Here is a 14493-nt window from a genome sequence, read left to right as displayed (position 1 = left end):
TGGATGTGGAGAGAGAGAGATGCCAGAGTTTTGAGAGTTTATTATAAGCAGACGATCTGAACGTGTGGCTGCCAGAAAAAGGAAATTTGTAAAGATGGATTTCATAAACTGATAGATACATATATGGTGACTTTTGAACATTATTAAGGTAAATACATTGTTTGTTCTCTATCAAAATCTTTCATTTGCTAACTATACCCATCAGTAGTTAGTGCCTTCAATACTTAGAATCTTTTATTTAGCTGGCAGTATTGGCGCTCACTGTATTGCAATAGTTTGAGTAAAGAAGATTTTTATGAGGTAAGGTAAAGGTTATTGTTAGTCAGGGCCATTCTTTTGTAGGGATTATTGAAAGTCAGACTCCGTTCCGCTAAGAATATTGTGTGTCAGTTTAATGATGATCAGAATAAGTAAAGAGAGAAATGTCTGAGTACGTTCAGTTTTGCTCAGCTGTTTGAAAGTCAAATAACGTAAGAGTTTTTCCAGCACTGTCATTCTTAATTTTTCTAAGGGGACGTTTCAATACTACAATTTAAACAAATCTCCAAAAATGCCAACCGTAGCCATTACCATATAAACCTAGGCTTGCAGATCACACATAAGAACACAGACACACACACACACACACACACACACACACACACACACACACACACACACACACACACCATCACATAGCCATGGCCACAAGGACCACACACACACACACACACACACACACACACACACACACACACACACACAAAGACACATCCTTAGCCATGGCCAAGGACTTAATAGTAAATTTATTTGTCATATCCACAATTGACGAAAAAGCAAACTGGGTTGGGTTGTTTTGGGGAAGGAGACCAGACAGCAAGGTCATCAGTCTCATCGGATTAGGGAAGGATGGGGAAGGAAGTCGGCCGTGCCCTTTCAGAGAACCATCCCGGCATTGGCCTGGAGTGATTTAGGGAAATAACGGAAAACCTAAATCAGGATGGCCGGACGCGGGATTGAACCGTCGTCGTCATCCCGAATGCGTGTCCAGTGTCTAACAACTGCTCCACCTTGCTCGGTAAAAGCAAATTTATACTAAATCTCCAGCCATAAGAAAGACACCGCACGAATCCATTAACCATAATTCCCAGTTACCTCTACTAACATAAGAAAATGGCGGGAAGATAGGTCACTTGGACTACCTCCACTAACCTAAGTCACCCTACTGCCACCTCGTCCTAGCAAATGATGGGAAGACGACTCGAGTTGTGTTTGACCTAAGTCTTTATTATTTTGCTTGCACTACTTTATTTAAACAATTAGAGGCGCTACCACCATCCAGTGTGGTCGCCAAGGGGTCAGAACTCCAACAGACCTAGTACACAGTACCACCTTCAGAGGGCACTTTTATCCATGACATAATCCAAGATGGCCGCCATGACGTCAGCTGATGATGCAAGTACCATTATCCAAGATAGCGGGAAACAGTGTGTTCACCAGGAGGTCCAGATCTAGTACACACTACTAGCATCAGAGAGACCTGTCATCTGTTCCATGACATAATCCAAGATGAAGGCCTGGGATGGGGGAAATGGCGGGAAATGACTCTGCCTGTGCTGGACATAAGTCTTTATTTTGCAGGCAGTGTCTCCACCATGAGATGTAGAGTCCAACTGACATAGTACACGGTACTGCCACCAGAGCGTGCTGTCATGCCTCCTGTGATGTAATCCATTGCGTGAAAATGACTCAGCTTGCGCCGGGCTGCTGGAGAGAGTAAGGAAGGAGTGTGCTTAATTTATTTTGGAACAATTTATTTATGGATGGATTTTGAAAGATAATATATTTGTCACACTGATACAAAACACACACTCTGACATGCTTGGAGTCATGCCACATAACCCATAGACCTGTAAACTACTTCTAAATAATGCTCTGCAGACACGCAAACAACTCCTAAATTACCGAAATAATTTCAGTACAAACATGCAAATTCCTCCTAACTATTCCAATACAATGATGTGTAGATATGCTCAGTACTCGTACACTGTCCAAATAATGCTTAGCGCAGCCTACAGACCTGCTCGCAAAATAATGCAACAGACACGTGCAGGCACCACCCGCCGACCCCTGTCCACTGGGTCTCACAGAAGACTACCACACATGCTCCCAGAAGTCGTGATGAACCACCAGCTGTCAAACCACGTACAGGTGCCCGCAAGCATGAGGCAGTGAGATCCCTTTCAAACTTGACACCTGAGAAATTCCTCTCGAAATATGTGGTCACATAGGCACAATTGCTGACATGACTGGATGGGAGTGATGTCCTATTTGCCGAGCGCTTCGATGCCAGATGCAAGCCAGCATGAGCCATCACTCTCATGCTGCAGCTACCTGCAATGAGCAGGTGAAAGTTGCTTCTATTTTCAAGTATACAGTTAGATTCCTCTGAGTGTTATACTGATATCACAGAACTACAACAGAAGCTCACGCTGGTCCCATATGCGAGACACATCTGGGCAGCACATGGGTGTTACCATTGCTGATACGATAGCTGGGGTGCATTGTTCCTAGAGCCACATGACGCTCCAAAACCGCGAGCGCATCGACTCTGCTGCAAGAAACTGTCGGATGAAAGCTAGCGTGAGCCATTGCTGACAGCAAGTGAAAGTTCTTCGAATGTTATACTGAAGTCACATGTCTATCTAAATAAACGCCAAGTCATCCTCTTGACCAGCCATATGTGTGTTCACCGCTGCTGACATCATCCTCTCTCTCTCTACCTGTGGTCCAGTGAAGACATATTTGCAGAACGACTCAGCCTCGCAGACGCTACAGAAAACTGTTCCACAGTGTGCGACATGTGTGTGACGTGCATACTGACGTCGCTGATCGTCCATTAGAATCTGTTCGAACGCTCGCGATTCTAATGGGACATGTGTCACGTGTGGCTCACACATCGCTGCGCATAGCTACATACCATCACAAGCGCACCTAGCAACGTTGTTAATGTTATACTCAATCCACATCACTATCTAAAATAAGAACCAAGTCGAACTCTCGGAAATTGTGTAGTGTCCCAGAAATAGTTAACATCCACTGTCTTGATGTTTCAGCTTGTCTGCATGGAAATTCTTGTATTAACAGAACCTGTTTATGAAAATAGCGGATAATAGTGTCGAATGCATTCTTCCTCGCGGTCCTAATGTGGCATCCCATCCACCACGTGTTACCGTTCCTACTCTCAACATATGCAAACGTTCTCACTGCTATGTGGAGACCTATATCGCAGCACAAAATATGTCTTCTGAATGGATCGAGCATTATGATTGGCTCTTATTGAACTTACCCTCTGAATTACTGATGCTGCTAGTGTGGAAGCACCATCCGCCTTTTCTTTCTATCTACAGATGGGACTTTCAGGAGCAAAAAAACTATTTTACACAAATCGCCATATTGCATCGACAATTAAACCCTGCAAAGTTCCACTAAAATCATCAAATACGGAAAGACTCTTACTCAATTACACTGCTTTTCCTCTGAGGACAGGAGATTGAGTATTAGAGCATGAAAGCGATCTCCAACCCAGCAATATAGCACTGCGTACCATCTTGGTGTAGTAACCACATAATTTGTATCCTGTGTCATACAAAATCAGCACTTTTACATCACTTGTACATATACCGCAAAGACAGACAGCGTCTTATATAACCCTTGCAGCACAACTAGATATTTCCCTGCAAGGTCGGCGGCCATCCAATCCCAACAGGTGACCAGAAGGTCCTCAGTGGACTGAAGTCACTCTCAGAACTGTTCTACAAATTCAGGCTAGCTTCCCCTCAGCACAAACGCGTTACTGTTTGTGATCTGGACCTGATTGCTTGCTTGCTGTTCTACACCCATCTCCGGACTCTAGAATTACAAGAACAGATGCATTTTCGAATGGTTTGCGATAATATTATACTATTTTCGAGGTACTTCTCGATATGAATCACACGGCAGCATCCTACCAATTGTTCACGCAACATAATCCCCAAGATATAGACTGGAAATTATTTCTCTACAAACCCCAAACTTCAGCGAGATGAAGTGTGCTCTAGATCACTGAGTAACTAGAAACCTATCCCATGTGTGAGGACCATTACGTGAAACAAACACGACAAAAGAAAAATAGACGAAACTGATATTTCCACTCGCTAACACCGATGTCGGTGATATAACAGTTTCCAAACCATCCCTATAATTTACAAAGTCAAATAACGTTTGTCTCATGTCTAGAGAACCAGCAAACATGTCTTTCACCTGCTAGATGCACACACCACAATCTGTGTTCCCCCAACTAAATAAAGGCGCGAAATGTGCAGAAACAATGAACCAAACAATTTACAATGGCGGGAATAATGGCCTAGCTCAAATATAAGTCCACATTGAATAGTCTCAAATTTCCATGAGACCACGAAAGCTATCCAACACATACTAAGCATTAGTTCGCTCTTCTGCCGTCAAGAGGACAACAAAGTTTACTCAGCTACATCCCAACGAACCAACACCCCTTTCCATCCAGACAGATCCTACCGTTAACATCAAACGTGAATCAGGCCCACCACAGACCATGCAAAGGCAGAATCATCCTAGAAACCCGGTCGCATATACGTTTTATCATTCTGCTTACAATTAAATGTTACGATAGTGGTCTCAATTGAACGGCATTCGACAATGAGCGAAATATCGGAAATACACCCTCCTGATGGCTGTGTCTCTGGAAATAGAAATATCTGTACCATTCTTATGACTTGCCATACTCCTCCCTCTGCTATCACAGTATTCCACAGTCATCTGCTTCACATATGTCAAAACACAAACACATTCATTATAATCCTGATACTCAAGGTGAACCTATCACGCATCCCCTACTACTACTAAGTGTAATACTTGACCAATAAATGACTCCACACGATACAAAATAATACTGAGAGAATATCAGCGACGGATGGACATGTCTCATAAGTTTTTCTTGCGAGTGTTACCATTGTGTCTTACAGAGAGAGACGTAATCAGCCAGATGTTAAAAAACCCATTTTCAACAACTACTGTGTGTTGCTGTCACAAGCGGCCTTGGTTCTACAGGTGCACACAAGTATCCATGTTAAAAGCTATACTGCCTTAATAAATCGAGGTATGGCATTACCTACGAATCACGTGGTTTTTCCATACAAATACCGAGACAGTGATCATTGGAGCGTATATTATCAGAGCAGCAGTCAGGTTACATGTAACGCACGATGCAACCTCGTCAAAAAATCGCTCAATTTTGAAAGTGTTTCGGCTAAGGAACGTGGTATGAAACCTCTATAGTGCTATACTATACCCCATGATCAGTGCATTTGGGCTAGGTGTTGACAGCTGTGCTACATATACAAGCAATTTTAGAACACAGAATGAGAGGTTATGTCATGATCCCATGGATAGAACGGACATAAAATCGATAGAATTGCAAAAAATTACGGGGAATAGATATAAATTGACCGAATATACACTGAAAGGCAGTGAAATTGAGTAAGTACTTGCGTATCTTCTGGTTCGCACAGAACAATTTGTACGTGGGAACAAGCATGCAGCAGCAAGAGGAATCCGAGAAAACGTCGATATGGAAGCGAAGGGAATCAGGGAAGCAGACAATTCTTTTCCATCGAGGTAGCATTATACTGTATGTCTATTGAGATACGAGTGATACACGCGAGTTGACCACTATATTTGATGCTTTTCAGGAAGACAGAGAGCCATTCACCTATAAACTTACTTGCATCTGTGTTAAAGGATAACAGAGAGTGGACGGGCTGATCTATTGAGATGGAGCTGTAACGAGCTATGATTTAATGGTGGACTGATGATGCATTCTAGAGAGGGGGAAGTTGCTGCAGGTCAGTTTTTCCACTGTTCTGTCAAGATGCCCCACTCACGTGACGTAGCCTGCGTTCGACCTGTATACAGCCAAGTGTTCTGTATGTGATTTAAAGCACTGTCTCCTTGCGATCGTTAAAGGTAAATCTGTCGGTCATCAGAGGACTTCCATCTCATGTGTGATGATATGTGACACATTCCTCGATACGAACTTGATTTATGCGATGTACTCCATCCCCCTGTCGCATCTTGGGTGTAAAATCGAGACTTCAGCTTCATAACTAAGTTAGCGATAGATAATTGTGAGGCACTGCAATCCCCATGTATATATATATGCCTGACAGATGTGCTGTTTACAGAATTTGTGGTGGAATGATTTGTAATTTTCACATGTCAGACGCTGCTGCTATGCATTTATCAGTTTCCTTGTAAGAGGTACTCGCCGTTACTAGCGATAATTTTATATAGAGGTGATGCAGGCAGAGTATAATTTCCGAACTGTGATCAGATGTGAATAGTGGGCGCTATACATCTCCGGAAAGCTATATTGTAATACTCGTATCACACAGAGACAATGTTTTAAGGCAGTAGTTTTTTCATTTTACCGCTCGATAACATAGTTATCGTAGAGAAACCGTGAAGAAGGATATGTGTCATCCGCTTGAAATATATTTCTTACACTGGAATATTACCAGCGCCACATTCCATACGACTCATAGGTCGGAAACGCAAGCGATCTAACATCGTAGTCCGTTTTAGGTGCAGAATGTTGTATCCTTAGGAGTGCATGTGTTTATGTTCTCTCTTACCAATACCTTCCACGTACTGATCCTAGACTCCAGAACAATACTCTAGAGTTTAGCTTGGTTGATTTAGGTAAAAATGCGTCGAAAGCCATCCGTCCCGAGCTCCATCGTGCATAAAAATGCCTGTTTCTTATTCTTCTTAACCGTCTGCTATTACATCACGACACTCTGAAATCTGCTACTATACATCGATAAGGTGTGGCAACCTCCTCGACATGGGCGCATCTCGAGATATCTTGTGCTCTTGGGTGGGTGAGGACTCAGCAAGTTCCATTCATTCACGAGACGTGTAGTGTAGTGGCCTACTTCTCGTCGGTTGCAGATTAAATCAGTAACGGTGCTGCAGGGCGGTTTGGTCAATGACAGTGTGAGGAGGGTATTACACTCTCTAATTTACCCAAGACAGCGAGAATGTTCTGTGACTCCCAAACACAGAGAGATAGATCGTAAATTAAGCACTATGCTCTAGGTGTTAGAAATATGTAGAGCGCTGTGTGATATATTCTGATGGTGTATGTGTTCGAGAATTAGCAATGAATGGACGTACTGCACAGTCATCTATCCACATTCGCAATGGTACTCGCAAAGTGGAGAAGGGGTGGTTTAGCTATGATGTTAAAATTGAGAAACATGTTGTCGCATCACTGGTCGGTGTTGAAATTTCTCTAAAATGACTAAAATTGTTCACACTATCAATTGTGGTGCTTATTATTAGAGTACATCGATGGTGTCTTTTCCACCCCATCTGTCCACTGGCACACTGTTGGTTACCACATAATTTTTTACTAACATCACTTGTTTGAGTTGGAGGAAGAGTTTTGGTGGATGGACAACACCTTCTGAGGTGGATAGCACCAAAACAGTGATCACATACATGGCTGCAATATGATGTTAGTTAAAACAGAATGTAGAGTCATCAGCTATTCCATGACTATGACAGATGAGTTTAAATGTAGAGCTCGTGAATCACTTTCGGACTATAGTTTGGAAACCATTCACAACACCGCAAAACTCACCCAGTTTGCTTATGTCGTAACTCTCTTTTATTTAAAATCATCCAATGTTTGTGGCATGTTATGGTAGCCACAGTAACAATATGATTAGCATTGTGCCATATCTAGATTTCTGCGAGAGGCCGTGGATCAGAGTGTCTTAACGTCAGTTTAGAACCTGACGCAGACCTCAAAGTCATGGTAGAAAAACAAAATGTATGGAAGTGTACAAAGCGTGTTAGAAAACAATGTTTCAAACAACATCACAGGGTCAGAGAGAGCGTCTCTTGCGACTTACAGTATACTCTTGTGGGATATGTCCATCCTCCTACAGTATGAGTGATGAAACCTTAAACTGGTCTGTGCAATGGATCAAAAGCTGTATATTTAATAGGATCGTCTCACATCGGCAGCAGCAGCAGTTTGACAGGTAATTTGTTGATGGACAGGGTGTTCTATTACGAATGCTTTTCTGGGAAGCATCACAACAACTCTCTCTCTGCGCTGGACCCACATTACAGCTATGCGTCATCGCGCCAGCAATGGAGCCTAGATGAGTTCTATATGGGATGAAGTTAGTGAAGTTTTTATAGTTCGTAATTTTTCTCTGTTGGATGGTACAGAATAACGATGATAGCATGTTGGGGAGATAGATGTGAATGGACGTGGATCTGCTTCGGATTCTAGTATCTGTATCTAGTTTGGAGATGCAAGACAATGAGCGCTTTCCACCGAATGGTCAAAACACGGTCCTGTTGCACTAACTCAGGTCGTTTTGTTTCTGCATGGGTTGCAGAAGGTGCTGGATATGGCTTCTTCCGACTTCTGCTCAGTTCCGACCTACATTGGAGTGATCACATATGCAAAGCTGTAGAAATGAGGGCAGTTGCAGGATGCGTAGGGACTGGCTAAGACCATGTTGGAATTTTACTGTAGCAGACAGATTCAAGAAAGGTGTCTCGTTTAGAGATATGAGAGTGCCAGAAATGTAATTTACTAGTGACTGTAATCAATAGAGGACTTCAATATAGGATCCGACACAGGTATGAGGTTGAATGTAGAGACTTGATTCCAAATCATAGACATCATTTCTAGCAGATAGCGTAACATTAGAGATCTGAAAAGCTAGTGTACATTTCTTACGACCTCAATCAACACACCATCTACTACTGTTTGTGATCCTTCTCAACCAGTCATCGCCTATAACTCAGTGGACATAGCACAGAACATGGTATTGAGACAGAATACGTTACACATACAGGAGAAATATCTAGCCGCGTGAGGGAGTTCCTGATAGCGGTTTCATACCACGTTCCTTACCCAAAACACTTTCAAAATTGAGCAATTTTATGACGAGGTTGCATCATGGGTTACGTGTAACGTGACTGCTGGTCTGATAATATACACTCCTTCGATCACCGTCTCGGTATTTGTCCGGAAAAACCACGTGATTCATAGATAATGCCATACCTCAACTTATAAAGGCAGTGTAGCTTTTAACATGGATACTTGTGTGCACCTGTAGAACCAAGACCGCTTGTGACAGTAACACACAGTACTTGTTGAAAATGGGTTCTATAACATGTGGCTGATTACATCTCTCTCTGTATGACACAATGGTAACACTCGCAAGAAAAACTTATGAGACATGTCCATCCATCGCTGTATTCTCTCAGTATTATTTTGTATCGTGTGGAATCATTTATTGGTCAAGTGTTACACTTAGTAGTAGTAGGGGATGCGTGATAGGTTCACCTTGAGCATCAGGATTATAATGAATGTGTTTGTGTTCTGACATATGTGAAGGAGATGACTGTGGAATGCTGTTATAGCAGAGGGAGGAGTATGTCAAGTCATAAGAATGGTACAGATATTTCTATTTCCAGAGACACAGCCATCAGCATTATTATGAATGTGTTTGTGATCTGACATATGTGAAGGAGATGACTGTGGAATGCTGTTATAGCAGAGGGAGGAGTATGTCAAGTCATAAGAATGGTACAGATATTTCTATTTCCAGAGACACAGCCATCAGCAGGGTGTATTTCTGATACTTCGCTCACTGCCAAATGTGTTTCAATTGAGACCACGGTCGTAACATTTAATTGTAAGTACAAAAGTAAGTATAAAACGTGTATGTGATCGGTTTTCTAGGATGATTCTACCTTTGCATGGTCTGTGGTGGGCCTGATTCACGTTTGATGTTAACGGTAGGATCTGTCTGGATGGAGAGGGGTGTTGGTTCGTTGGGATGTAGCTGAGTTAACTTTGTTGTCCTCTTGACGGCAGAAGAGCGAACTAATGCTTAGTATGTGTTCGATAGCTTTCGTGATCGTATGGACATGTGTTTGGACTAGGCCATTATTCCCATCCATGTAAATTGTTTTGTTCATTGCTTCTGCACATTTCGCGCCTTTATTTGGTTGAGGTATCATGGATTGTTGTGTGTGCATCTAGCAGGTGAAAGACACGTTTGCTGGTTCTCTAGACACGAGAAACACGTTATTTGGCTTTGTGAATTATAGGAATGATTTGGAATCTGTTATATCACTGACATCAGTATTAACAAGTGGAAATATCAGTTTCGTCTATTTTTCTTTTGTCGAGTTTGCTTCACGTAATGGTTCTCACCCATGGGATATGTTTCTAGTTACTCAGTGGTCTAGAGCATGCTCTACCTCACTATAGTTCGGGGTTTGTAGAGAAATAATTTCCAGTCTATATCTTGGGAATTATGTTGCGTGAGCAATTGGTAGCGTGCTGTCGTGTGATTGATATAGAGAAGTACCGCGAAAATGGTATAATATTATCACAAACCAAGAGAAAATACATCTGTTCTTGTAATCCCAGAGTCCATAGATGGTTGTAGAACAGCAAGCAAACAATCAGGTCTGGACTAGAAACTGTAATTCGTTTGTGCTGAGGGGAAGTGAGCCTGAAATTGTAGAACAGTTCTGAGAGTGACTGTGGTCAGCTGAGGGCGTTTTGGTCACCCATTGGGCGTGGATGACCGCCAACCTTGCAGGGAAATATCTAGTGCTGTGAGGATTATATACGGCGCTGCCTGTCTTCATGGTATATGTACAAGTGACGTAAAAGGGATGATTTTGTATGACACAGAATACAAATTGTATGTTTACTACACCGAGACGGTAGGCGGTGATATATTGCTGGGTTGGAGGTTGGTTTCACACTCTAATATTCAAGCTCCTGTCCTCCATGTAATTTAGTAAGTGTCTTTCCATATTTGACGATTGTAGTGGCACTTTGCAGGGTTTAATGGTCGATGCAATATGGCGATCTGTGTAAAATAGCTTTTTACCTCTGAAAGAAGAGGCAGACGGTGCTTCCACACCAGCGGTATCAGTAATTCGGAGGGTAAGTTCAATAAGAGCCAATCATGATGCTCGATTTATTCACAAGACATCTTTTGTGCTGCAATATAGAAGTCTCTACATAGCAGTGAGACCGTTTGCGTATGTTGGGAGCAAGAAGGGTAACACGCGGTGGACAGGATGGCATGTTAGGACCATGAGGAAGACTGCATTAGACATTATTATGCTCTATTTTCGTGAACAGGTTCTGTTAGGACAAGAATTTCCATGTAGACAAGCTGAGACATCAAGACAGCGGACGTTAAGTATTTCTAGGGCACTATACAATTTCTGGGAGTTCGACTTGGTTCTTATTTTAGACAGTGATATGGTTTGAGTATAACATTGAGAACGTTGCTAGATGCACTTGTAATGGTATGGCCGGCCGCGGTGGTCTTGCGGTTCTAGGCGCTGCAGTCCGGAACCGCGGGACTGCTACGGTTGCAGGTTCGAATCCTGCCTCAGGCATGGATGTGTGTGATGTCCTTAGGTTAGTTAGGTTTAAGTAGTTCTAAGTTCTAGGGGACTGATGACCTAAGATGTTAAGTCCCATAGGGTTCAGAGCCGTTTGTAATGGTATGTGGCTATGTCAAAGATGCGTGAGCCCATTAGAATTGCGAGTGGTCGAACAGATCTCTATTGGATAATCTGTGATGTCAGCATGCTCGTCACACACATGTCACTGGCAGTGATACAGTTTTCTATAGTGTCTGTGAGGGTGAGTCGTTCTGCAAATAGGTCTTTGCTGGACCGTAGGTAGAGAGAGGGTATGATGTCAGCAGCAGTGAACACACACATATGCAGTCCAGACGATGACTTGGCGTTTATTTAGATAGACATGTTACATCAGCATAACATTTGAAGAACTTTCACATGCCGTTGGCAATGGCGTGAGGGCGATGGCTCACACTGGCTTGCATCTGGCGGTGGCTTGCAACAGGGTCAATGCGTGCACACTCTTGAAGTGTCATGTCGTGCTAGGAGCAACGCACCCTGTGCTATTCGGTGACGTCTGTATCCCCAGTTATTGCATCAGCAATGTTAAAACACATGTGCTACCCAGAGCTGTCTCACATATGGGACTGGCCTGAGCACATATTGGAGTTCTGTGATGATAGTATAACACTCAGAGAACTCCATCTGTAAACATGAAAATAGAAGCAACTTACACCTGCTCGCTGCAGGCAGCAGCAGCCTAAGGACAATGGCTTGTGCTGTCTTGTGTCCGGTGTCGAAGTGTTCTGCAAATAGGTCTTTGCTCCCGACCGGTCGTGTCAGCAATGGTGCCTAGGTGACTGTGTATTTCGAGAGGAATTTCTCAGGTGTCAACTATGAAAGAGATGTCGCCGCCTCATGCTTGCGGGCTCCTGTGCGTGGTTTGACAGTTGTTGGTGCATCTCTACTTCTGGGAGCGTGTGCGGTAGCCTTCTTTGCAACGCAGTAGACAGGGGGCAGTGGGCAGTTCTTGTGGGTGTCTGTTGCATTATTCTACACATCAGTGTAATGCATTATTTAGGAGGAGTTTGCTTGTTTGTACTGAAATTATTTCGGTAATTTAGGAGTTGTTTGCGTGTCTGCAGAGAGATATTTAGAAGTAGTTTACAGGTCTGTGGGCTGTGTATTGTGGCCCCAAGCATGTCAGAGTGTGTGTTTTATATCAGTGTGATAAATATACTGTCTTACAAAATCCATCCCTCAATAAATTGTTCCAAAATAAATAAAGTACACTTCTTCCTTACTGTCTCCAGCAGCCCAGTGCAGGCTGAGTCATTGTCGCGCCATTTTTCCCCTCCAGACCACCATCTTGTATCACATCACTGGAGGGATGAAAGCATCCTCTGGTGGCAGTACTGTGTGCTAGGTCAGCTGGACTCTAGATTTCGTGGTGGAGACACTGCCTGCAAAATAAAGACTTATGTCCAGCTCAGGCAGAGTCCCTTTCCCGCCATTCCCCCCCCCTCCCCCGACCATCATCTTGGATTACATCACAGAACGGACGACAGCGCTCTCTGGTGGTGGTAGTGTGTACTAGATCTGGACCTAGTGGCGAACGCACTGTTTCCCACCATCTTGGATAACGGTACTTCCATCATCAGCTGACGTCATGTCGGCCATCTTGGATTATGTCACAGAGGAGAGCGCCCTCTGGCGATGATACTGTGTACTAGGACAGTTGGAGTCTGGACCCCATGGCGAGCACACTGTTTCCCGCCATTTCACCCCACCATCTTGGATTATGGCACAGGAGGAATGACAGCACCCTCTGGAGGTGGTACTGTGTACTAGGTCAGTTGGAGTCCTAACACCTTGGCGACCACACTGGATGGTGGTAGTGCCTCTAATTGTTTAAATGAAACAGTGCATGCATAATAATAAAGACTTATGTCAAGCACAGGTCAAGTCCTCTTCCCACCATTTCCTAGTGCGAGGTGGCGATCCGGTGACTTAGGTTAGTGGAGGAAGCGCAACTGCCCTTTCCTTCTCGCCATTTTCTTAGTTAAGTAGAGATACACGAACTGACCTATGTTCTGACCAAAATTCAAACGTCCCACCAAAATCCGGCATCTTGATTGACGTCATCGGCGCCATAATGGATGATGTCATTTGCTGACGTCATGTGTGCTATCTTGGATGGCGTCATCGCCTCCATCTTGGTTAATAGTACTTTGGGGCCATATCCCCCTTGCGCAAATACTTCCGGTTATGTCACAGATGAAAGCAGACAGGTGTGGTGCCGAAATTTTCGGTTGACCTGCCTTGCGCTGTGTTGTAGCTATACTGTGTTCATCATAAGAATAAACTAAATGTAAACATTGCACCATGTCTTCTTCCACATTTGGCTGAATCTCCCTGGATTTCGTTTCATGTGGAGCTGAAGGCAAGCTGTCTGGAGTACAGTGAAGTACATCAATAAGAATAAGCTTTATGCCGTACTTTAAAGCGAACATCAACTGAGCAATAATATAGCACAACGCCTTTACCAGGGCATTTAACTTTAACAGCACTGGCCAGCTACCTGCTGCAGCCAACATACAGTGATGTGGGTAGTTGCAGTTATGACGTGATAAGAGATGTGCAAAGAATTTTTCAGTTTTCGAAGAGGACGAAATAATATTCAAAAAAACTTCATGAATACCGCACGTTTCTTAGGGGGCCAGATGCTCTCTTCCTTGCTAACACAGGATTGTAATTAAAAACAAGAGCGTTGAAGATTCCTACTTTAAACACAGGACAGTTTTTCAGCCTGAGCTATATGCCACTTAAAATAGTATTGCAAGGTTTCATCATACAGCGACATATTGAAGGCACTGAAGGTAAGTTATTTGTCTGTTAATCTCTGAATCTTTCGCCGTGATGGTTCCTTTGAAAGGGCACGGCCGATTTCCTTTCCAATCCTTCCCTAACCCGAGCTTACGCTCCATCTCTAATGACCTCGTTGTC

This window comes from Schistocerca piceifrons, chromosome 1 (assembly GCF_021461385.2).
Source record: "Schistocerca piceifrons isolate TAMUIC-IGC-003096 chromosome 1, iqSchPice1.1, whole genome shotgun sequence".
In the NCBI taxonomy this organism is placed as follows: Eukaryota; Metazoa; Arthropoda; class Insecta; order Orthoptera; family Acrididae; genus Schistocerca; species Schistocerca piceifrons.
The sequence above is the reverse complement of the archived record's forward strand: the minus strand, read 5'-3'. Positions refer to the sequence as shown.